At 44.9% G+C, this 23,462-nt stretch overlaps 1 protein-coding gene across 2 annotated transcripts in view; it reads right to left on the bottom strand.

The window, feature by feature from the left end:
• Positions 1–382: 382 nt before the first annotated feature.
• Positions 383–23,462, bottom strand: part of TSHZ2 (teashirt zinc finger homeobox 2) — a 336,058-nt gene continuing 312,978 nt past the window's right edge. For both annotated transcript variants that reach the window (XM_082225874.1, XM_082225876.1), the window contains exon 3: positions 383–2,042. The gene's annotated coding sequence lies outside the window, so the exon portion shown is untranslated. The remainder of the gene's footprint in view (positions 2,043–23,462) is intronic.

The following is a 23,462-nucleotide window of genomic DNA, read 5'->3' as shown; positions in this document are numbered from 1 at the left end:
TGCTGACACTTCAATGAAGCTATTTCGACTGCCATCTCAATCCGATGATGTGAGGGGTATATTTTCTGTCCATGCCTCATTACTTCAGAATGACATTCCTGGAACTTCATTTACTTTTCCCCTCCTTCCCTCAAGCGCCATATTTTTTCCCATCTAGGTTATGCATGCCATAAAAAAAGCAATTTGCTATTATATGTGGCATAAGGGCAACACTTTCCCTAGGAGGTAAATAAGAAGGGAATTTTTTTTCCCTCTCCCCCCCCTCCCCTCCTTGCTTCCATGTTGAGTTTAGGGATCGTGTCAAAATTTCTCAGACATTTCTGATGTCGGATTTTTCTGTTCTCAGAAACTGGAGGAAACACTAAACAGATTCCAGCCTATGTTTGTTCAGGATTCCATTTTATTTTAGCTTTAGTTTGTACTGCTTTTATTCCTCTAAGAATTCTGTCTTTCTCCCCCGAAACACTTTCAGTTTTATGCCTAGCGTATGCCCCTCTTTATATTTTGAGTAGCAATTTATGACTCAATGCAGTCTTATTTCTCCTTTAAGGATATGAAAAACCATTCTTTAAATGCACAGACAGATTGTCTCTTAAAGGCTGGCTTTGTATAGAAAATGCTTAGCTGGAGAAAAGGAGCTTGTGCCTGTATTTAACCCCTACAAACAATGTACTGGGTGATGGGGAGTGCTCACCATTAAAACGTCTTGGAAGCTATCCATGAGCTGACATAGAACCCAATTTTAATCTGTGTAATACAGTATTCCTGTTAATAATAACATATAATTAAGACATCCGTTAAAAATCCATAACGTTAATTTAATGGAGAAAATCTAATACAGTTCTATTGGAATTTTTACGTTAAATTAACTTTAACGGGCTTTTAATGGATGTCTTAATTAGATCTCATTATTAACGTGAATATTCCACAAATTAAAATCGGAACCTCAAAAGTTTTAATGGGGGGAAAAGTTAAAAGAACCATTTTTAAACAGAATGTTTCCTTTTGCCTCTTTTTCGAGGCAATTTAGCTCCTTTGGAAAATGAGCTGGAATTTTAAAAATAGGTAACAGGAGATAGTGATTCTTAGGGTCTTTGCATTACTAAGTATCCATAATAGTCTTGACAACAAGTGAGCTGTTTGTTCTTGCATTGATAAAAGCTGGGAAAAGGTTCGAGCCTTTGATACACATGTTAAAAACACACCCTTTCTCGTTTCTGTTTGTTTGGAGGGCAAAAGTTTCATTGCATACACCTTGAAATACAGAAATATGACGATGCTTAAATTAAAAAAAAGAAAGCAAAGACAATGTGAATAAAAGAGCTGGAGGAACAATCAATTTTCAACAAATCTTTGGCAACAACAGGGTTAACCGCAACTATTGGAACAACTTGCTGGGAAGATTAACGCTGTTCCCAGTTTTTTTGGCTTGGGATCTGTTTTAACTTAATAATTCTTCTGCTTACGGTGATGTATTGATCCCTAGTGCCATGACTGGATTGGGCAACCCAGGTGCACTACTAATAGCTGCACGGAGTTGAAACATTTCCTTTAGACAAACTATCCCAAAGGGGTTATAAATAGGAAACAGAGATTACCATGAAAAGCAAACCTTCCAGTGTGACTGCATCTTGTGGAGCACGCTTGGACATTAAACGATGAAGAATTATACTTCCCACCCCCCCTTTCCTGTCGAGTGTTACAAATTGACAAAATAAGTACATCAATGTTTTCAGTCATTATCCTACTTCAGTGGTACTTTGTTTTAGTGACAGCAGAAGGGGACAGTGGAGACCAGACAGCCTCGCTGCAGTTTATCAATGAAAATCTAATATCGTCCATAAGCAGGGGAGTGGAAATCAATACTTCATTACCAAATTGTTAGTGAGGATGAAGAAGAATAGCTGGAGGTTTTTATTATTCTTTTGGCAGTCTTCTCAGTCCGGGTTGTTGGAAGTTCAATGTCAGCCACGGTGCGACGTGCGGAGAAGGTGTGGGCAGTCAGGGCGGGAGAGCTGGGGGTGGGGGTTAAGGCATTGGTCCTGCAATCAGAGATAATTAAAAACAAAACAAAATGACAATGCAAATGACAACGTCAGAATTGCTTTTTTAAAAAAATTGCATTTCTTTGAGCTGACATGTTTTCAGGCGCATCTGTCCCAGAGGGATTCAATAAGAAAGCAAAAGTGCAAATAGACATGTATCTATAAGGTTGTTTAGCAGCTTCAGTAAACCTGGTGCCCTCTCAATGGTTTGGACTACAACTCCCACTATGCTGGGGCTGATGGGACTTGTAGTCCAAAATATTGGGAGGGCACCAGGTTGAAGAAGACTGGCCCATATGGTTTAAAATCAAAGAACCTCAAGGACTGCTTACTCCCATATGAACGTGCCCATGCTTTAGAACAGTGGTTCCCAAACTTTTCATTTGCTGCCTGATTGGTTCCATAAACTCATCCACAGTTCCTCCTACCCTATAAAAAACCCCCACTATTCAGAGTAGTGGTTTGCTCGACACACTGAGGAAGATAACAACACAATGAAATTCAAAGCAGTAACAATCAATTGCACCATTTATTCAAAATCCAATTTTAGTTTAATTACATCAACAAAATAAATTAACTGGACCCAGCTTTTCAAAGACTGGTGGTCATTCTGAAGGACTAGGTGTGCAGCCTGGGAGTCATTCTGGACTCACAGCTGTCCATGGAGGCGCAGGTCAATTCTGTGTCCAGGGCAGCTGTTTAACAACTCCATTTGGTACGCAGGCTGAGACTCTATCTGCCCGCAGACTGTCTTGCCAGAGTGTTACATGCTCTGGTTATCTCTCGCTTGGACTACTGCAATGCGCTCTATGTGGGGTACCTTTGAAGGTGACCCAGAAACTACAACTAATCCAGGATGCGGCAGCTAGACTGGTGACTGGGAGCAGCTGCCAAGACCACATTGGCTCCCAGTACATTTCCGAGCACTATTCAAAGTGTTGGTGCTGACCTTTAAAGCCCTAAATGGCCTCGGTTCAGTATACCTGAAGGAGCATCTCCACCCCCATTGTTCTGCCTGGACACTGAGGTCCAGCACTGAGGGGCTTCTGGCAGTTCTCTTGCTGCGAGAAGCCAAGTTACAGGGAGCCAGGCTGAGGGCCTTCTCGGTAGTGGCACCTGCCCTGTGGAACGCCCTCCCACCAGATGTCAAGAGAAGAACAACTACCAGACTTTTAGAAGACATCTGAAGGCAGCCCTGTTTCGGGAAGCTTTTAATGTTTAATAGACTATTGTATTTTAATATTCTGTTGGAAGCCGCCCAGAGTGGCTGGGGAAACTAATAATAAATGTTGTTGTTGTTATTATTATTATTATTATTAACCCCTCCAGTGCCTTCCTGCCTCTCCCTTACCTCTCCACAGTGGCGTAGCGTAGGGGGTGCAGGGGGGGCCGGCTGCAACGGGCGGAACATCTGGGGGTTAGGGTTAAGGGGCGCAAATCCACAGGTTAGGGGGCGCAAATTACTTGCCTTGCCCCGGGTGCTGACAACCCATGCTACGCCACTGCCTCTCCACACTGCCTTAGGAAATCCCACTGCCCCCCCACCAGAGCAATAACACCCAGAAGGGGCACCGCTGCTTTTGCAGGTCTGATGAGGCCCTTCCCTGGGTTCCCGCAGCTGCATTTGGTGTACTGGGAAGCAGGTCTTTTTGACCATGCCGCCATTTTTGTGCTCAACCATCTTGAAACAACAGGTGAAGAGGGATGTGCGGCCACCTGGTAGGCTAGCTCTGCTCCCTACTCCCAGTTTGTGCCTCTCACTAGGTGCAAAAGGTCACACAGATAGTCAGTGCAAGGGGCCATATAGTGGGTACCATTAGTGAACTTTTCTGGCACAAAGGGGCCCACCAGCAGCTGCCCTGTGCTGGCGTTGAATGTGAACTCCTCTCTCACTCAGAATGCCATTTCCAAGCCACCTGCTGATTGTTCCTGAAAATATTTTCTATGGGGCAGTTAGCCCCTCTTTCACCAGTGAGGATGCTAAGCGCTGGTTCACATGGTGCTGTTTAACATGTAATAATTGCAGCCATCACATTTTAGCTTGGTTAGGTGAAACGATGACTGCAGCTCAGCTCTTTTGTTGAACTTCCTTATCAGGCGATCACAGTACCTGTCAGTCGTAACAATTAAGTAATGAGCTGTGCACTTAAGAACCACCATCTCAACATATCATGCAAATTAGCTAGTAAGTAGCGACTGGAATATAGAAAAAGACGGGGGATGCTTTCTGTATTGTTCTGAATGGTGGGCATTGCATTTCAGCTCAGTGTTATTTGGTTCTCATTCAGAGAATGAGAATCTGACTAAATATGCTTTCATATGAGAGCCACAACGGTTTGCATCCAGCTCTCCTAGGTTGTTCACAACACAACCCATTTTTCTTTTATTAATGAGTTTAATGACATCTTATCACACACATGCAGCTGGTTCTTCTTCTCTGGCGATCACTTGTGGCTGAGTAAGATTGTCTTCCATGAATATGGTCTTAACAGTGTGTCCGTAAATGACTGTGGAGGCCGATTCTGGATCCGCACGTCCTTCCACAGTGGGGACTGATTTCTGGGTAGGAGTTGATCACGGTGAGGATTTGCCAAACGTGCCTTCCTCTTAGCTCAGGGGTCGGCAAAGTTTTTGTGACTTGGGCCGGTTCACAGTCCCACAGACACCATGGTGGGCCAGAGTGTGCACATGCGCAAACGCTGTTTCTGGCACTCCTTCTGGTGCAGAGGAGGTGTGCACAACTTCCTATTGGCTGCAGGAGCGTTCTGCAGCCAATGGGAAGCCGGCCAGCATCGTGGAAGGCAGTCCCCGCTCTGCTCTGCACCGGTTTAGCGCAGCACACGGGAGCCGACCAAATGGGTGGCGGGGGTCCATTGGCCAGTTAAACGACCCCCATGGGCTGCTTGTGGCCCATGGGCATTAGGTTGCCGACCCCTGTCTTAGCTCATTTCTCCCTCTCGTCCTGAGTTTGTGCTTCTTTGAAGTCCATGGCGCCTTGGGTAGAGGCTATTCTCCAACTGGAACCCTTGCAAGTTCTAACCAACATGTGAAAAGATTGGTTTCATTACTGTGACGCAGATTGTCACCTATTGGCTTCCAGAACTCATCAGTGGGAGCTGGCAGTGTTTTTCTTTCTGTGTAAACTGTGGAGAGGGGGGACAAGGGGGACAGCTGCCCCCCCACAAATCAAGTGAATAAAAAAAATACTTAACCAACTGAGGTTCTGCCCCCCTCCCAGCATGAAGCCTGCCCCCACCACAAACCCTGGCTGTGCCCATGGTTAGGAGTATATAAAATCAATAAGTCTCCACCAAGCTTTTTAAAAAATTATTTCTTCTTTCAGTTCCCTTTCATGATGCTGTGAAATTTTCTTTGTTCATCGTTGACAAGTTTCTTAAATGAAACATCATGTCAACTTTTCTCTGGAGAAGGAGAAGCTGGCATTGCCAATGGGAAACTCTGCGTTTTGCTGGCAGATGAAGATGATGGACTACATGGAACTGGCGGAAATGACCGGCAGAATCCGAGACCAGGGAGAAGAGTCGGTGGAAGAAGATTGGAAGAAATTTAAAGACTACTTACAGAAATATTGCAAAATTAATGAATGTTAGAATGATGTCAGAATGAAGTTAAGTGGTTTAAGCAGCAATGTTATAAAGGTGTATGTAAAAATGGATTGTTAACAGGTGAGAATCCAAAGTTATAATATATTATGTTAAAGGACTAAGATAAAAACAAAGAGGGAAAGAAATTGCTGAATTAACTACGTAACTGAATTGGAACACAAAAAAGGGAGGTGTGAGGAGGTCAGGGAAACAAGGAAATGAATGTAAGGTATGGAAAGATTGATGTATTTTTTAAAGTGTTTTTTATCTTTTTTGTATTTTGTATTTTTTCTTTTATTTTTACTTTTGTCTTTCTTTTCTTCTTTTTTTAAATTCATGTAATTCTTTTCTTTGAAACCTTAATAAATATCATTTTTTAAAAAAGGAAACTCTGCGTTTTGCAAGGCTAAAACGGCACATGGAAGTTCACCAGGAAAATGGAAGGAAAATACGTATGCACTTCTGCCAGCTTCCTGCCATGGGGCTGTCCCCACTTTAGCTTGGGGATAGACAAGATTGCCAGATTCATAACAAAGCAGGCGTACTTGCCTTCTAAGAGCTGTGTTTGGGCAAAAATTCAGTGGTTGTGATTTCAACCATCATGATGATGAGTCAAACCTGCGAACATTTGTCCTCCTGTGCAACTCTTAAAGGCAGAGGAACCCCCACACCAGGACATCAACAGACAAACAGCAGCAGCAGTTTCTGCCTCCTTCTCTCTTTATATATGCCATACAGCCCCTCCATATGGATACACACAACACAAGAGCAGAAGAAGAGTCTTGCTGGATCAGGCCAAAGACCCATCCAGTCCAGCGCCCAGTTCTCACAGTGGCCACGCAGATGCGTGCAGGAAACTCACAAGCCGGACCCGAGCATAAGTGCATTCTCATCTCTTGCGGTTCTCAGGTGTCAGGGGTTCAGGGGCAGAGGCACATGGGAGGCAGGAGAGGGAGGACGATTGGGCGGAGTCCGAGGACAGCGAGGAGAAGGAGGACTGTGGCCCAAGGGACTCCATGAGCTTTTCCAGTGAATCGGGGGATTCCCAGGAGGGGGCGCCTGTAGCCAGGGCAAGAGGAGCCCCAGGGGGGACTCATCAGGGGGAAAGAGCCAACAGGGAAACCCGAAGCAGCAGCTGGAGATCAGGCCCGGCTTCCCCTCCAGAGCGTAGCGAGGGGGGGGGGAGTTCCAGTGTATCAGGGGAAGCAGCTCCGTCGGCTGGAACGGAGGAGAGGTCAGAACAAGCCACTCTTCCGGAAGGGGAGCAGTGAGAGGAGTGACGTAACAATCAGGAGAAAGGTTGGAAGCTGGGCGCGCGCGCCAAGTTCAAATGTGCAAGCGCGCGGGGAAACGGAGAGCCCGGGGGAGGAGCCAGGTCCCAAAGCCCGCAGGAGAGAGGGAGAGCCATCGGGAGATTCAGCGTCAGAGGAATCTAGGAGGGGCGGAACTCCAGCGGGCAGAAAGACCCTGTGGAAAAGGAAAGACAGGAGGAGGTGGAGCAAAGCAAGCATCTTAAACTGGTGCAGGGGAGGGACTGATTCAGAGGGGACTTCAACGGTCTAAGGCTAACAGATCTGGGGCTGCACTCCTCGGTTGTGGAACCAATAATGAACTGCAATAAACATCCTTGTATATAAGAATAACTTGGCGTTGGTCTTTTGTGAGCTGAGACCTGAGGCAGCCCTGACATCAGGAATTGCCATTCAGAAGCATGCTGCCTCTCACCATGGAGACAAGAGCAAAGCCATCATGGCTATCAGTTTTCGATAGCCTTAACCTCTGTAAATCTGTCTGATCCACCTTTAAAGCCATGCAAGTTGGTGACCATCCCTGGCACACACTCATATGCACTTCAGCGATCATGGCTAATAGTCATCAATAGATATGCCCTCTATGAATTGCTTAGAGGGATCATAACTCAGAGACAGAGCACATCCTTTGCATGCAAACTGCCCCATTCCTTGGCATTGCCTGTTAGAAGGACCAGGGCAACAATTTCTGCTGGAGACCCTGGATTGCTGCTGTTAGGGTAGGCAAGTTTGGGGTCAGATGGACAAAGAATCTGACAAGGTCCTCCTAGTTTCTCTTATCTTCAGACCTCAGGTCATATGATGCTAAGCAGGGGTGCCATCTAGTGGGGGCAGGGGCCAAGGCCCCCCAAAATTTTCAAGGAGGGGGCCAGGTCCCCTCAATATTCCATTGTGACCGTGTGCATGCTGAGGACAAACCGATGTACTTGATGCTAAGCAAGATTCAGTCTGGTCAGTACGTGAATCGGAGACCCCCTGGAAATGACTTTTTGAGTTCCATTATGGTTGAAAACAAGATATAAAATATACTATGAATTGTATTCAATGTACCACTAAGTTAAAGTCATGCAGAGATAACGCTGTTCTGCAGGCAACAGGTTTTGTGCTAGCAGTAAGCCCGCTGCTGGCAACTTGGTTGCACAATAGATTGTACAATTTGTTGTGCAGCGAGTTCCTGCTCATGCAGCTGTTGCATTGGGTTCCTCTATTGCACAGTTTAAAACCCACCCATCTGCTAGCACTAGTGGACCAATAATGTCAGACACAGCTCTAAATGCATACATAAATAACTTTAAATGCATACATAAATAACTTTAAAATAAGTTATTCTAAGCTGAGATCTGTAACATCCTGGATCACATCATCATCATCATCATCATCATCATCATCATCATAATTTATTATTTATACCCCGCCCATCTGGCTGGGCCTCCCCAGCCACTCTAGGCGGCTTCCATAAAAACCAAAAATACAGTAAAATATCACATTGTTCATGTAAGTAGCATGGGTTGCCCTTGTGAGGGCTCCCCGTACCTCATAATAATGGCACAGACAACAGACAGCAAGGCTATGTCAGGGTCAGGCATTTCTCTGCAAGCCTTGGTTGTTGATTCCCCCCCCCTCTCCTGTTGTAAAGCAAGGGCCTTTAAGAAAATCTCTGGTGAAATTAGGCTAGGAAAAGGGACTCTGCATCTTTGAGTAATGAGACTGGGAAACTGGGAACGCGTTTCCCACTCACTCATTTCTCACTGTACGGCATTCCGATTTCGTGACACTTCCTAATAAATCATTGCTTATCACTCACATGGGAACGTAACACGGCTCAAGTTAAGATTCGTTAGCGATTGTAAAGAAGAAACATGAATTGCTCTATATCAGAGCTTTTTGATCATCATCCGGCCTGCTGCAGGCACTCTTTTTTATTGTTATATTTACTGTAACTGTTGTTTAAGGCATAAATAAAAGAGCAGGAAAGCACAGAAAATATGAATAATGTAAATAAATTTATTTGTCTTATTTATGCATTGATGTAAGCATTTGGCAATTACTCTGCACAGCGGTTTGTATCCGGCATCAGAAAGAGAGAGAGAGAGAGAGAGGGAGAGAGAGAGAGAATGTTGCAGCGGCAAGCAGATCTGATACATTAAACACAGCTGCACACACCTGGCCCCACCAAAAGGCCTTCTGCTGCTACTTTCAAGAGGGGGCACTGAGAAGTCCATTACCCACTGTGACCTTTCCTGGTCAAGCAAATCAGGGATGGTTTCTGTAGGCAATGGGGCTCCTCTCTTCCCTCTCCCTCACCTCGGCATTGTGGCTCCCTCTCCAGAGTGGATGTTGGTAATATGGCACCCTGTGCAAAACCAAAATTTGACACATCCACCCACTGCTCAGCCCTTGAGCAAAACCAGCTAAGCGAGGCACTGGGCTTTAGGAAGGAGGTATAAGGCTCTAGCAGAGTCCCAGAGCCCTCCCATCTCCTTCCCAAAGCCCAGCATGTCTTTTTTGGGAAGGAGGCAGGAAAGCACCGCCTCAGCTCAGCGTCCTGTGTGGGAGAACCGGACATGCCCCCTCCATCAGATCTATACATTTAAAGCACTCTTATACCACTTTAGCAGTTAAAACTTCCCTCAGGGAATCCTGGGAACTGTAGTTTCTTAAGCATGAGGATAGTTGCCAGGAGGCCCCTCACAGAGCTGTAATTCCCAAGAGACTATAGCTCCCAGGATCCATTGGGGAAGCCATGACTTATAGTCATGACTCTTATAGTCAGGTAAAAAAAGAGAATGTTTTAAATGTGTAGTGTAGATGATGTGACCCAGATCTTGTGCTTGTTTGAATGCTTAAAAAAAAATCAGCTCTCATTCTTTTCGTTGTTGTTTTAATTCATCTGTCAGCACCCTTAACAAACTACATTTCACACAATTATTTAAGGGAAGCCATGACTATTGAAGTGGTATAATAGTTAGGTAAAGGTAAAGGGACCCCTGACCATTAGGTCCAGTCGTGACCGACTCTGGGGTTGCAGCGCTCATCTTGCTTTACTGGCTGAGGGAGCCAGCATACAGCTTCCGGGTCATGTGGCCAGCATGACTAAGCTGCTTCTGGCGAACCAGAGCAGCGCATGGAAACGGCGTTTACCTTCCCGCCAGAGCGGTACCTATTTATCTACTTGCACTTGATGTGCTTTGGAACTGCTAGGTTGGCAGGAGCTGGGACCGAGCAACGGGAGCTCACCCCGTCACGGGGATTCGAACTGCCGACCTTCTGATCAGCAAGTCCTAGGCTCTGTGGTTTAATCCTCAGCACCACCCGCGCCCCTAGCGCCAACAGCTTCCCTGGTATAATAGTTAGAGTGCTTTAAATGCATAGCATGGGTGTGAACCTGATTTTGTGCCTTATACATTACATTGGAGGGGGGGCGCTTTTGACCTTTTGAGAAGGGCCTTAGCTCAGTGGCAAAGCACCTGCTTCAATCCCTGGCATCTCTAGGTAGGGTGGGGGAAAGATCTCCCTGAAATCATGGAGAAGCTGTACAAAGGGGGGGTACATTTTTGCTCCACCCGCTTTTGTCTCTGGCCCTGCCCACCACTGACATGTGACTACAGGAAGGTGGGCCATAAAGTGGCTCTCAGTCTGAAAACAGTCCCCCCCCCTTTGGTGTGGACAAGTCTAGAGAGCTCTCACCTGTGGAGGGATGTGCAAGGCATCACTGGTGGAGGAAGAGGAGTGTGGGGGGAGCGCACCGACCCCGGCAGCGCGATCCCGGTGGGGTGCCAGCCCTGCCCCCGCCTGCTCTCCGCCCCCCCGGTGCCGGAGCATGAAGCTCCGCCACTGCATGGCATTCCCCACGTCACTAATGTGTTTCCCAGCTGGGGTAGATGTAAAAGATCTCACTGTGATGGAGAAGCGTGGTCCAGGAAGTTTTAGTCAACTGCACTCCTTACGCCATTCCTTCTCTGCTTATCACCACGTCTGCAGCAACTCTGAGATAAAAGCGCGGCGAGTCAGGAGGAGTCCCTAATTATTCCAGAGTTCCTTTTCCTTCTTTTCAATTTGCTTCAGGCCTTTGATTAACCCCTTGATCAGGCAATCACATCTGGGATTGAAGCAAGTTAAGTGGTTGTCTTCAGTTATAGGCTTCCATTTGCCTGCTGAACCACAGGAGAAACAAGGAGATCTCCTTTCATTAAGCAAAAAGAAAGCCCTGAGACAAAACTGGTGAACGTAACACAGACACACCACACACTTTGTGTAATCATGAAGTTGGTGAGGAGACTACATTTGGTGTGTGTTTTGTGTTAGTGTTATAAGGTCAACATTTATTTATTTATTTAAGCCTGCCTCTCGCTCACCTTGAATGGGAGAGGGCCTGCCAAGTACCTCTCCCACAGCATAACAATATTTTATGTATTTACCCATAATTTCCTCCCTGTTATCTACTGTATCTCTCTGTTCAAACTCACGTACACACTGCTGCTATTGCAGCTACAGTTTGAAGCAAAGACCAGCACAGGCAGAAAGAGGCTTTTTTTCTTGTTCTGTTTTACTACTGAAAATCGCTCTCACTTCCCTAACCTGTTTTTGCCTTCACTGTAAATGAATGTATCTTCTCAGGCATGATGGCGATGGAAAACAGGCCAGGAATATTTTTTTTTTTTTGGGGGGGGAGTTCACATTGCTGCTTACTTTGCGCTGGGTGCACTCCCACTGTTAGTTTTTGAAGCCATGTTCACATGACATTAGTCAGTCATAGCGGCATTATGTTAAAAATAAATCAAAAGCCCCCCCCCCCACATCAAAGTGAAGAATTACAAACCTGCACATACTATGTTATTTCTATAGCATGTAGTTCTCTGTGTTGGGGGGGGGGGACGACACACATTCTTCCAAGTATAGCTCTTGTTTGGGGGAAGCCATGACTGTTTAATGTGGTAAACACTGCTTTAAATGTATGGTGCAGATATGACATTAGTTTATTCTGTGCCTCAGGAGGACAGGGATTCTATTTTAGAATCCTACAGCAAACCAATTTTTGGAAAATATTTGATTTTGTTTAAACACAGACATTCTGTACACAATTAATTTTAAAAATAAAATTATGGCACATTTACTCAATTTCCATTCCTTCCCCAGCAGAAGATTATCCGGTGTGTGTGTGTGTGTGTGTGTGTGTGTGTGTGTATGTGTGTGTGTGTGTGAAGCTACTAAGGTAGAAGAAGAGTTTGGATTTGGAGTTTGGTAGAAGATTAAGTATTATTATTTATGTTGAGTGTACTTATATCCTGTTTCATAGCCCCAAGAGACTCTCAAAGCAACTTACAAAAGTTTGTTGTTGGACTCTGTCTGCTTTGGGAGACAATAGGTGGGTGTGCATTAGGGCTTAAGTGAAACCATTAGAAGGTTGCAGCTCCCGCTGTGGCGGTAGAGGCTGATATGGGAGAGACATGTTTTGTTGCAGCTGGGGCAGATGAAGGCGTCCGGTTGTGCTGCTGCAGATGCACCATGGCATCTCTTCTCCCTGTGCCCCTTCCAGTAGTCATTCCTCCTCTGGTCATTGCCATGGATGCACAACCTGACTGTCTTTCTTCAGGCACTGCGGATGTCTGCAAAGGATTCCCACGTTGTATTACAGACTTGGTTTGCCAAGGGACCTGGTGCCTGAAGCCAGCTCCCTGTAGAGCACGTCCTTGGGGATCCTGCCACCTTCCTTTCTGTGGACATGACCAAGCCAGCATAGACGTTGCTAAGACAGAAGAGTGAACATGTTGGGAATGTGGGTGTGAGAGAGCACATCTTCCCTTGAGACTCTGTGCTGTCCTGTGATGCCCAAAATCTTCCTACCGCAGTGCTAATAATAATAATAATAATAATAATAATAATAATAATAATAATAAATTTATTATTTGTACCACGCCCCAGCCACTCTGGGCAGCTTCCACAAAGATCAAAAATGCACTAAGATGTCACACATTAAAATCTTCCCTGAACAGGGCTGCCTTAAGATGTCTTCTGAATGTCAGGTAGTTGTTCATCTCTTTGACATCTGATGGGAGGGCGTTCCACAGAGCGGGTGCCACTGCCGAGAAGGCCCTCTGCCTGGTTCCCTGTAGCTTTGCTTCGCGCAATGAGGGAACCACCAGAAGGCCCTCGGCGCTGGACATCAGCGTCCGGGCAGAACGATGGGGGTGGAGACGCTCCTTCACGTATACTGGGCCGAGGCCATTTAGGGCTTTACAGGTCAGCACTAACACTTTGAATTGTGCTCGGAAACGTACTGGGGCCAATGTAGGTCTTTCAAGACTGGTGTTATGTGGTCTCGGCGGCCGTCCCCAGTCCCCAGTCTAGTTGCTGCATATTATGAAAGATAGCCACAATAAAATCTCATTCAAATCTGGTATCAGGAACATAAATCACATGGTGTCGCTATGACACCATTATTCTTTTTAGGTGGTGTTTCCTGTCTGCATCATTGATCTCACTTGGTGTTGCCCTTTGGCCTTCACCTACTAGGCATCAGAGTCCACTGAGGTCCACCACTGAGGTCAGGCAGTGTGGCTGGCCAGGTGGACCTCCCTCAGCCCATAAGAGAAGCAAATGTTCAGTTCTGAAGTGGAAGCCTAGCTTCAAATCTCGTTTGAACTGTCCTGTTCAAGTTATTTCTATGTAAGATTGATGGTAAAATAGGATTCGGATAATACCCTTGTACACGTGTCCCTGTGTGCAGATAATTGATCGCATGGTCAGCTCCAGATCAGACAATCTATTGCTGATTTTGTCACAAGAGGTCGGGAGGGCCGCTGTTGAAACCAGGGATAAATATTTGACAATGCTGTGAAGGCAACTTTGCTAACGATTTTTGAACAACCTCCAACTGAGGCCTAAATGCCTTCAATATCCATAAACAACTCTATACTGTCCAGTTAGGGAGACAAAGACATAGAGGCTTGTCAGGAAGATTTGCATGGCTAAGTATCCGAGATCCCAGAGATGATGAGGGATTGTTTGAGAGGGGAGTTTGGCGGCGTGGCGTGTGGCGGCAGAGAGCATACCATACGGAATGGATGACTATCATTACCATATTGCAGAGCCTTACACCTTCCCAATTACTGGCAGGTTTCATTAATTACGGCAACATTTCACCAATAGAGTCCCCAATCTACCCCCTCCCTCTGCCTTGTCACCACCACCCCTCTCTCTACAGAAAATGCACAACTCAGTAGCTGATCAGCCACGAAAAACTGGGTCACGTGGATGCCTGCTCAGGCTGAAACAAGCAGACAAATAAATAGATAAGGCAGCGTTTGGCTCTAAAATCAAGATGGAGGAAAACAGGGTGGTAATTCAGATGAGTGCAGGAGCTTCTGGACTAGTATCGAGTGTGTCTGGATTTATTTCTATTTTGCTAAACTGGGTTCTCACATAGGCAAGAAATGCAACAGGGATATATGCAAACTGATGTGCTTAAAAGCAAAATAAATCAATAAAATAAAAAGGGAAAGGCACCCCCCATACACTCCAGATGTGTGTACAAAAAGTAGAGGCAGATTGCAAAACGGCAGTCACTTAAGCTCTGCTAAGACTGAAGTTTTGCTAGTCGAGATTGGCGAATCGTACAAGGAGAGGCTGCGCAGATACCATTGGCTCAGCCCCATTAAATATAATGTCGGGAGCATTTCCCCGCTGTCATCTTGTTACTATCAACAGCATTATCTGTATCAACCGCTTCTACAATTACGCTTAACGACTAGTCTTGCTACAAAGAATCAGCAGCCCCCAAGCTCGTTTTCATTTTAAATACGCCAAAGAAAGGCGGGATGCTAACCCTTCAGATGCTTGAAAAACAAGACAGGAAAAAACCACAGAGACCATGCAAACATTTCCAAATCGTCACTGATAGCACCCCTCTCCTCGCTGCCAACACACACACACACACACACACACACACACACACTCCTATTCTATGGTCGGCCAACTGTTCCCAGTGATTTCTATTACATTTCCTACCTATTATTTCATGTAATGGCATTCCTTAAATTTTAAATTAGCTCCGAAGAATAAAAATAATTGAATTCCTGCTGTTTTGTGTACATAGAGGGTGACAGGAGCTAATGTGATAATTTAAACTGTAAATGAGTCTTCACTTTGTGTTCATTAATTACAGCTAATTACTGAATTACAAACCTTCTTGGTTAGGCACTGTTATGTATTCATGTAGCATGTTAGACCTCCAGCTGGTAGAAAACTGTTTTATAGACTTACAAGCTGACATGCTAAGCTAGCATAGGAACGAATTTCATTTGGGGTGGGGGGTGGGAGGGGGGAAGAAGACGGGATAGAGGAGCTAAAAACAAAACAAGGATCGAGTGCTCTGAGCATAAGCAATGAGTCTGACTTGGATCTGAGGACGGAAGATACCCTGCATGATGAACTGAATTTCCTGAATATTCAGGACAGGCAGTAGATACATTTTTTCTTTCATATGTAGATGGATACTCCAGGGATTGGATGATCCACCCACCCCCCACATCACAGCAATTTCTCAAACCATGTGAGCATCAACACTGATGTAAGCATGCCTGAAATACAATCCATTCTGGGTCAGTTCTGGAGCTGCCAATCTCTACTTACTGCTAATTATAGCAATAGCAGCAACTTATTGCTTATGGTGACTACTTACTCCTTGCAGCAATAGTAGCTACTAAAGCTGCTATTAAGGAACGCTGCCATCATTAAAGCACAGCAGTGAAAAGGGGTAAACTGCCACCTAAAATGTGTGCATTTCCTATGCCAGTATAAAGTTCAATAGTGGCTGTGTCTGCACCACACATTTAAAGCACATGATTTTCCCAAGAATCTTAGAAACTCCACTCATGAGAAAGCAACTGAAATTTTCTCTCCCTGTTGGTAATTTTGAGTGTCTTTTCTTTTCTCTTTAATTGATGGCAACCGGTCAAAAAAACACAGGGGATATTTTCAGAACAGTGGTAGAACCAGAGGAGGGGGCTACAGCCCTAGGATTGGTGATAGGAGCAGATCAGGCTAGGAATGTGTGAATCGATGAGTTTTGCTTTCTCCCCGTTTCCCATGTTTTTCCAATCTTAAGTTCATTTCTCCACATTTTCACATCAGTCTGCATTTCTTTTCTTCTTTTTAAAAAAGGTACTCATGAAAATTCACGAGCATGAATTTCTCCTAATATACACATTTTATATTTCCCCAATATATGCATTTTTTTTGCATGTTACTTTCACTAATATATGCATTTTTATGTACATTCTACCTCAGCATATGCATTTTTTGTGTGTCATTACCTGGCTGGAGGACCGAAATGCAAAATTTGGAGAATTGTGAATTTTTTGGAGGATGACAATGTTTCAGTTCACACATTGTTTTGCAAAGTAGGTTCACCTTTAAAAGTGAACTGAATCGAATTTCTCCCCTATCCCTGGATAAGGCCTATCCACCATGACCTCATAGGAAAATCAGTGAGCTGAGCTGTGAGCAGTGAACCGTAGGAGCTCCACCAACCATGGAATTCTAATTCTCTGGCTGCTGCTTTCCATGAGCTCAGCTGAAGACTGGCTGCCTTCCTTGGCACCCAAGTGGAAACATTGACAGTCACCGCCCTGCTCTCCTCACTGTTTAGTGCCTAGCATTAGCCCACCACTAGAAGTCCCAGTACGTTTCCGAGCACAATTCAAAGTGTTGGTGCTGACCTTTAAAGCCCTAAACGGCCTCGGCCCAGTATACCTGAAGGAGCATCTCCACCCCCATCATTCTGCCTGGACACTGAGGTCCAGCGCCGAGGGCCTTCTGGCGTTTCCCTCAATGCGAGAAGCCAAGTTACAGGGGACCAGGCAGAGAGTCTTCTCAGTAGTGGCACCCGCCCTGTGGAACGCCCTCCCATCAGATGTCAAAGGGAAAAATAACTACCAAACTTTTAGAAGACATCTGTGGCAGATGCCAGAGCGCACAGAAACACTGTTTACCTTCCTGTCATAGCAGTGCTTATTTATCTACTCAAGCTGGTATGCTTTCGTACTGCTAGGTTGGCAGGATCTGGGACAGAGCAATGGGAGCTCACCCCGTCACACAGATTTGAACCACCAACCTTCTGATTGGCAAGCCCAAGAGGCTCAATGGTTTAGACCACACCGCCACCCACTGTTTACGCTGAACGGAGGCAGCTCTCCAGGGTTTCAGATATGGGATATTCCCAGCCCTACCTGGCGATGCCAGGGAATGAACCTGGGACCTTCTTGCATGCAAAGCACCTGCTCCACTGCTGAGCTACAGCTCTTCTCCATTTTCACCTTATTCACTCACTCAATGAGAACCACTGTGTGTTTGATTTTACTTGCTGCTCATGTGAAGAACAAAGTGTGTTCCTTCAAATGGTGGTAACGAGAAAGCCATGCCTTAAAAAAGAAGAGCGTGTTTTTCACCTACAGAGATTGTATTGCTGTTCACCCTGAGCTCCTTCAGGAGCAAGGGAAGGATTATAATAATATAATATAATATAAATAATATGATACATCATTAGCAGTTCATAGTCAGGATGAATACCCATCATAACCTTCAGCTTTCTGCATCCACATCTTAGGGATAGCATTTTCTTACTATGCAGCCCATGAGGACTACATTGGGTCCTCTTAAATCCTTGGGAATGTAACCAAGTTGTCCATTATCTCCCAGCCTACTTTTGTGCATTCGGTTCTTTCTATCTACATCTTTTCAACGACGTAAGTCAACACACACACACATAAAAGGTAAGTTGTTGTGATTTAAGACATTGCAGTCCCATTAACTTCAGCCAGACTGACATTTGTTGTTATCGAGCTATTCCAATAACTGAATGATGGCCCTGACTAAAGGCCATTTTGTCGTTCAGTTAGATTATAATTCTCTCCAACCCATTTATTTCAAAGTAAGTAAGTCTGTTCATACTATATTAGGTTTTGCATCCAAAGATCAGTCCTTCTAAAAATCCCATGATGGTTTTTTTCCACGGGGATTTAATTTAAACTGCTGGCTCGTTTCCCGATAGTAACGTTGGAAGGCACTGGAAAGCAGAAGGGGCTTTCCTAAAGTTAAGCATCCCAAAGAGACCCCATCTTGACTGATCTTCCAAGTCCCATGCCAGAGCAGCATCGCATCTTATTTGGCTTCAGATTACGATCACTCATCAAAAGCAACAGGTTAGCGTATTTGTCCTGATTAAACGTGGATCTTTATGGGGAAATGTGTCTACCTCTGATTAGGCCAAATTGAACCTAATTCACCATGTCCACACATTGCCATAAATCTAAATCCTTCTTAGAATGTAGATCGCTTGGGTAAATGTATATTGCATACAGTGGTACCTCCGGTTACATATGCTTCAGGTTACATACGCTTCAGGTTACAGACTCCGCTAACGCAGAAATATTGCTTCAGGTTAAGAACTTTGCTTCAGGATGAGAACAAAAACCGTGCTCCGGCGGTGCGGCAGCAGCAGGAGGCCCCATTAGCTAAAGTGGTGCTTCAGGTCAAGAACAGTTTCAGGTTAAGAACGGACCTCTGGAACGAATTAAGTACTTAACCCGAGGTACCACTGTACTGTCTTTTGTAGCAGATAAGGGTAAAAACAAAACAACCCCCCCCCCACTTAAAACAATTGTGAGCCTAAGGCTGCTATGCTGACCTCCACTTACCTGCGAGTAAGCCCCAATGAATTCAGTAGGTCTTCACAGTAGACATGGTTAGGATTGCCTTGTGAGGCTTTAATTTGGCAGCTAGCCAGAGCAGTGGCAGAGCGACATGCTCCAGCCCCCGGAGTGGCGAACAGGCAGGGGTGTGGGCGCATTGCACATCCTGGGGGTGCGCAGCAAGTGGCGCATGTCCCTGGGCAGTGGCCGTGATGGCACCCCCCCGGGATGGCACCCAGGGTGAACCGCTCCCTCCACTCCCACCTTCATCCGCCAGTGAGCCAGAGGCTGCCTGATAAGTGCTGCTCTGCCAGCAGATCGGTGCCACTTACTCAGAGGAGCACCTGGTGCACACTCCTTGCTGAGGGCAAGAGCACATTGGGGGAGGGTTAAGAGAACCATTCATTCCCATCAAAAGCAGGCAGCCTCTTATCCATCCGGATTAGGGAACTGCTCACTAACAGTGCCTCAGTCTTATCTGGATTGAGCTTCAGTTTGTTGTCTCTTACCCAATACAGTGGTACCTCGGGTTAAGTACTTAATTTGTTCCGGAGGTCCATTCTTAACCTGAAACTGTTCTTAACCTGAAGCACCACTTTAGCTAATGGGGCCTCCTGCTGCTGCCGAGCCGCCGGAGCACAATATCTGTTCTCATCCTGAAGCAAAGTTATTAACCCGAGGTACTATTCCTGGGTTAGCGGAGTCTGTAACCTGGAGCGTATGTAACCTGAAGTGCATGTAACCTGAGGTACCACTGTATTAGCAAGTAGGGTACAGTTAGAAGTTAGCAGCAATCTTGCATTGAAATGTGGATGCAACAAGTGATAATTATTTATATACTTTATAAAACTTTTATACCACTTGATTTTTAAAAAAAACAACACCCCCACACCTTCAAAGCGGTTTACAAAAAGATAAAGCAATAAAATCAAGGAAATGATATGATGATATACAGTGGTGCCTCGCAAGACGAAATTAATCCGTTCCATGAGTCTCTTCGTCTAGCGGTTTTTTCGTCTTGCGAAGCAACCCTATTAGCGGATTAGCGGATTAGCGCTATTAGCGGTTTAGCGGCTATTAAAGGCTTAGCGGCTATTAAAGGCTTAGCGGCTTAGTGGCTAAAAGGCTATTAGCGGCTTAGCGGCTTAGAAAAAAGGGGGGGAGCGGAAAAAAATTGGAACACTCGCAAGACGTTTTCATTTTGCAAAGCAAGCCCATAGGGAAAATCGTCTTGCGAAGCAGCTCAAAAACGGAAAACCCTTTCGTCTAGCGGGTTTTCCATCTTGCGAGGCATTCGTCTTGCGGGGCACTACTGTATGGATGCTTGTTTAATTTGCAAGGAGCTGAAGCTGCAATACGTTCTCTGTGCCATGCTTGTTCCATACTGCTTCCTTGCCCAATACTTCTTTATTAACTTCTTAACGATGATACTTTTCCTTCTGATAATGTCCTCTACTTTAGGCTCTCTTGGACATTTATTGACCTTCTCCAAGCCATATCCTTTTATTGCTTAATACCATCTTAATTCTCCACTTACATTCTGAAATTTTATCTTCTACCAGGTGCTTCTGGTTTTAAAGGAGTGGGAGCACCCGGGCTACTGAAATGAGGGCCGCTCATGAAATCTGCTCCACATCCTACCTGCAGTCAATAGCAAAGCTTTTAGGAAGTTAATAGCCTTGGGTCGCTCCCTGTATCATAAACTTAAATCTGACCTGCCCGTTCCCTATGCATTGCAAATGCGCATAAATTTAGGTAGGAATGGACTGAGTTGAACTATATATAGCAGCTGCTAAGGTGATCCCTGCTCATTTTTGCAGTGCTGAGTTTCAGATCTGCAGTCTGAGCCTCTCCAGTTCTGTGGAGCAAAATGGGTTGAAAGAAATACGTCCATGGCTTTCAAAATGCTAACATCCAGGGTTGATTCGTCAAAGCTCCCCCTCCCTTTGGATCCAAACAGAAGTTGTGAGGATGACGGGGGAGAGGGTGTCAGGAAAGAACCACACCTTCCCTTTTATTCACAAAGGTTTTTGATTCCCTTTACGAGCATGATCCGCCGATCCGTAATCAAGGGTTAATTTCACAGCTCGCTGCTTCATCTAGCATAATATCCATTCAGACTAATTAAATCTGTCTAATAATGTGAGTGTCTTTGTCTTTGTTCTTCCCATTCTTTGTTTTACACCCTTCACATCTCATCTCCAGAACTACACGCCGTCACATCCTACACTGACAAGCAGAATCCATCCCTAAAATTAAAACATTCCTGACCTATCTCTGATGACAAGGCGAGCAAGCTTCACAGCGCTACTGCCCATGAAGAGAGCTGACACATTTGTTTTTAATTTCAAAAGAGTAGAAAGTGAAGATCTGACCCTGTCAATCAGACCCCGTGACAAGTTTAATCATTGCTGCCCCACAAAATCACGGCTAAATAGGAATGCAAATAATGTATCACAGGGCTCTTATAAATGCTAATCAAGGAGAAGTAATCAACTGACAATTTCACTGATCTCTTTTCTGAAGGAGTCAGTCAGCGCACTGTCTCTGGACCACAAAGAGAAGGGAGGAAAGACAAAAGACAAAGATGCAGTTTCCTGGAGGTTATATATATATATATATATATATATGCAGGTTTTGGTGTCTTCGGGTGTCTTCCCGTGTAAGAGTCGGGGTGTCTGTGCGACGTTTCGACACCCCGACTCTTACACGGGAAGACACCCGAAGACACCAAAACCTGCATTCCTGTACCCGTGAAAATCTACGAAAGCATATATATATATATATATATATATGCACAAACCCCAAATACACTTTCCTCTTCCAGGGCATAAAATAACAACAATAATAGAGATTCCACTCTTTTTGATCCTTCACCGAACTTTAAAGCAATGCTGTTTTTGCAGGAATTTACAATATTCTGTGTCAAGTGTGGTTTATTAACCCTACCCCCGTAAAGAAAGCCCACCGAAACTTCAGTTGAAATAAAAATCATCATTTGTCTTTGCCATTAATCCATCTTCAGAATACTCTCACATCTCAAAAGCCCTCAATGACCTTCTTCATGGGATGGTGCCATATTTCCTAAGGACTTGAAAGCCAGAAATTGTGATTACTAGGTTTTTTTTTTGTTTTTTTTTAAAGCACCTTAAAGAAAATGATAAAAGAAAACAGCCTACATATAGGTATAGAAGGAACACTGCCAAGTAGTTCTGAAGCCTATACTCATAGTTATATGTAAATATCAGAAAGTAACACGATTTGCATTTCTGAGGCCTGGTCTTTCATCTCAGTTTCCGAGCATGATCTTCACATGTTTCCCAAAAAGATGAAATGTCTCACCAAAAAAAGAGAAGAAAAAGAAAAAGAAGACACAGATTTGCATAAAACTCGCATGTGGTAATTTATATGCACATAAGCAAAATTAGAAATAATTATGCAGTTCATTTCACCATAGTGGTGAAGATAATAGCCAGGTCCCTTTGCACCTGTTCAGTTTGCTGATTGGGTGATAACTGTTGACAGACCACTTCAAGGCCTCTGCTTTCCCTCCTTTGGGTTCTAGGTCTTTAAACTGGACTTGGACCCAACAACCTTTCAAACAGAAGACTCTTTCAAAGAGAAGACTGTCCACCAACAGCCCTGGAAACAGAGGACTGTCCTCTGTAGAGTCGGGCACATGGCCTGCCCTACAAAACACATAGCAGTCAAATTCTCCCCTGGAAGACTGAATACAGGAAGAGACACAGATTTCTCTGCTCTGAACACCATCAGATTAACACCTATTCAACAGTTGCAAATGGTGGTCAGTTGAGGAGTGAGAGCATACCCTCCAACATTTCTCTGATGAAAATAGGGTAATCCTATTCCATAATAATGATAGTAATAATTCTATTATTTAAACTCCACTCATCTTACTGGGTTGCGCTGGCCACTCCAGGTTGCTTCCAACACATATAAAAACATAATAAAGCATTAAACATTATACAGGGCTGTCTTCAGATGTCTTCTCAAGTTTGTCTATTTACTTATTTCCTTGGCTCGGGGGTGGCACAACTCCATGCCCTCCAACATTTCTCCGATGAAAAGAGGGGTGTCCTAAGGAAAAGCAGGACTTTCCAGGATCAGATCAGAAACTGGGATGGCTTCTGTAAATCCGGGACTGTCCCGGGAAAATAGGGACACTTGAAGGGTCTGTGAGAGCTGCCAAGAATCTAGCCAACCTTGGGAAAATGCTTTTGTTTGTTATCAATCTGCCCTCTTGTTTTTTAACAGTACCCTTCTCCAAGAGAATCCTAAACAGAAAAGAACATTAATCCTGCTCCCTCTGAGACATTCACTGCTAGAAAACTATTGTGTCAGTGCATGGCCCTATATTTTGGAGGGCGGGAGATAAATTAGAGTAAACCTAGTCAGAGCTTGTGGAAGGACCCTCCCCGCTCCTGCATTCAAGAAAACCTCACAGTTGTGGACGGTTAAAATTTGATGGCATATTTGAATTGCTGAGAATGGTTGTGACAGCAAATATTCAAATGTCCCTTGACTTGCTTCTGTGACAGAAGGCTTAACTTTTACAGCTGCCGAGCAGCCGAGAAAGGCAACCCCAGTGATCCAGCCAGAGGACACGTCATATGATTTTAAGTGGTGTCCCTGGAGGAAACGACAGTATGAGGCTGCTTGAGCGACCTTGCTTCACTGTCCACACACTTGTCGTGCTGCTAGCGAGCACTGCCAAGCCGCAGGATCCGCGTCAGAACAGGCCTGCTGAAGCTTCAGCCTACCCAACTGTGATTAAAGAGGCTGGAATGGAAT

The sequence above is a fragment of the Podarcis vaucheri genome, assembly GCF_965113315.1.
Source record: "Podarcis vaucheri genome assembly, chromosome: 6".
NCBI classification, from domain to species: Eukaryota; Metazoa; Chordata; class Lepidosauria; order Squamata; family Lacertidae; genus Podarcis; species Podarcis vaucheri.
Note: the sequence above shows the minus strand (reverse complement) of the source record. Positions and strands in the feature narration are given on the sequence as shown.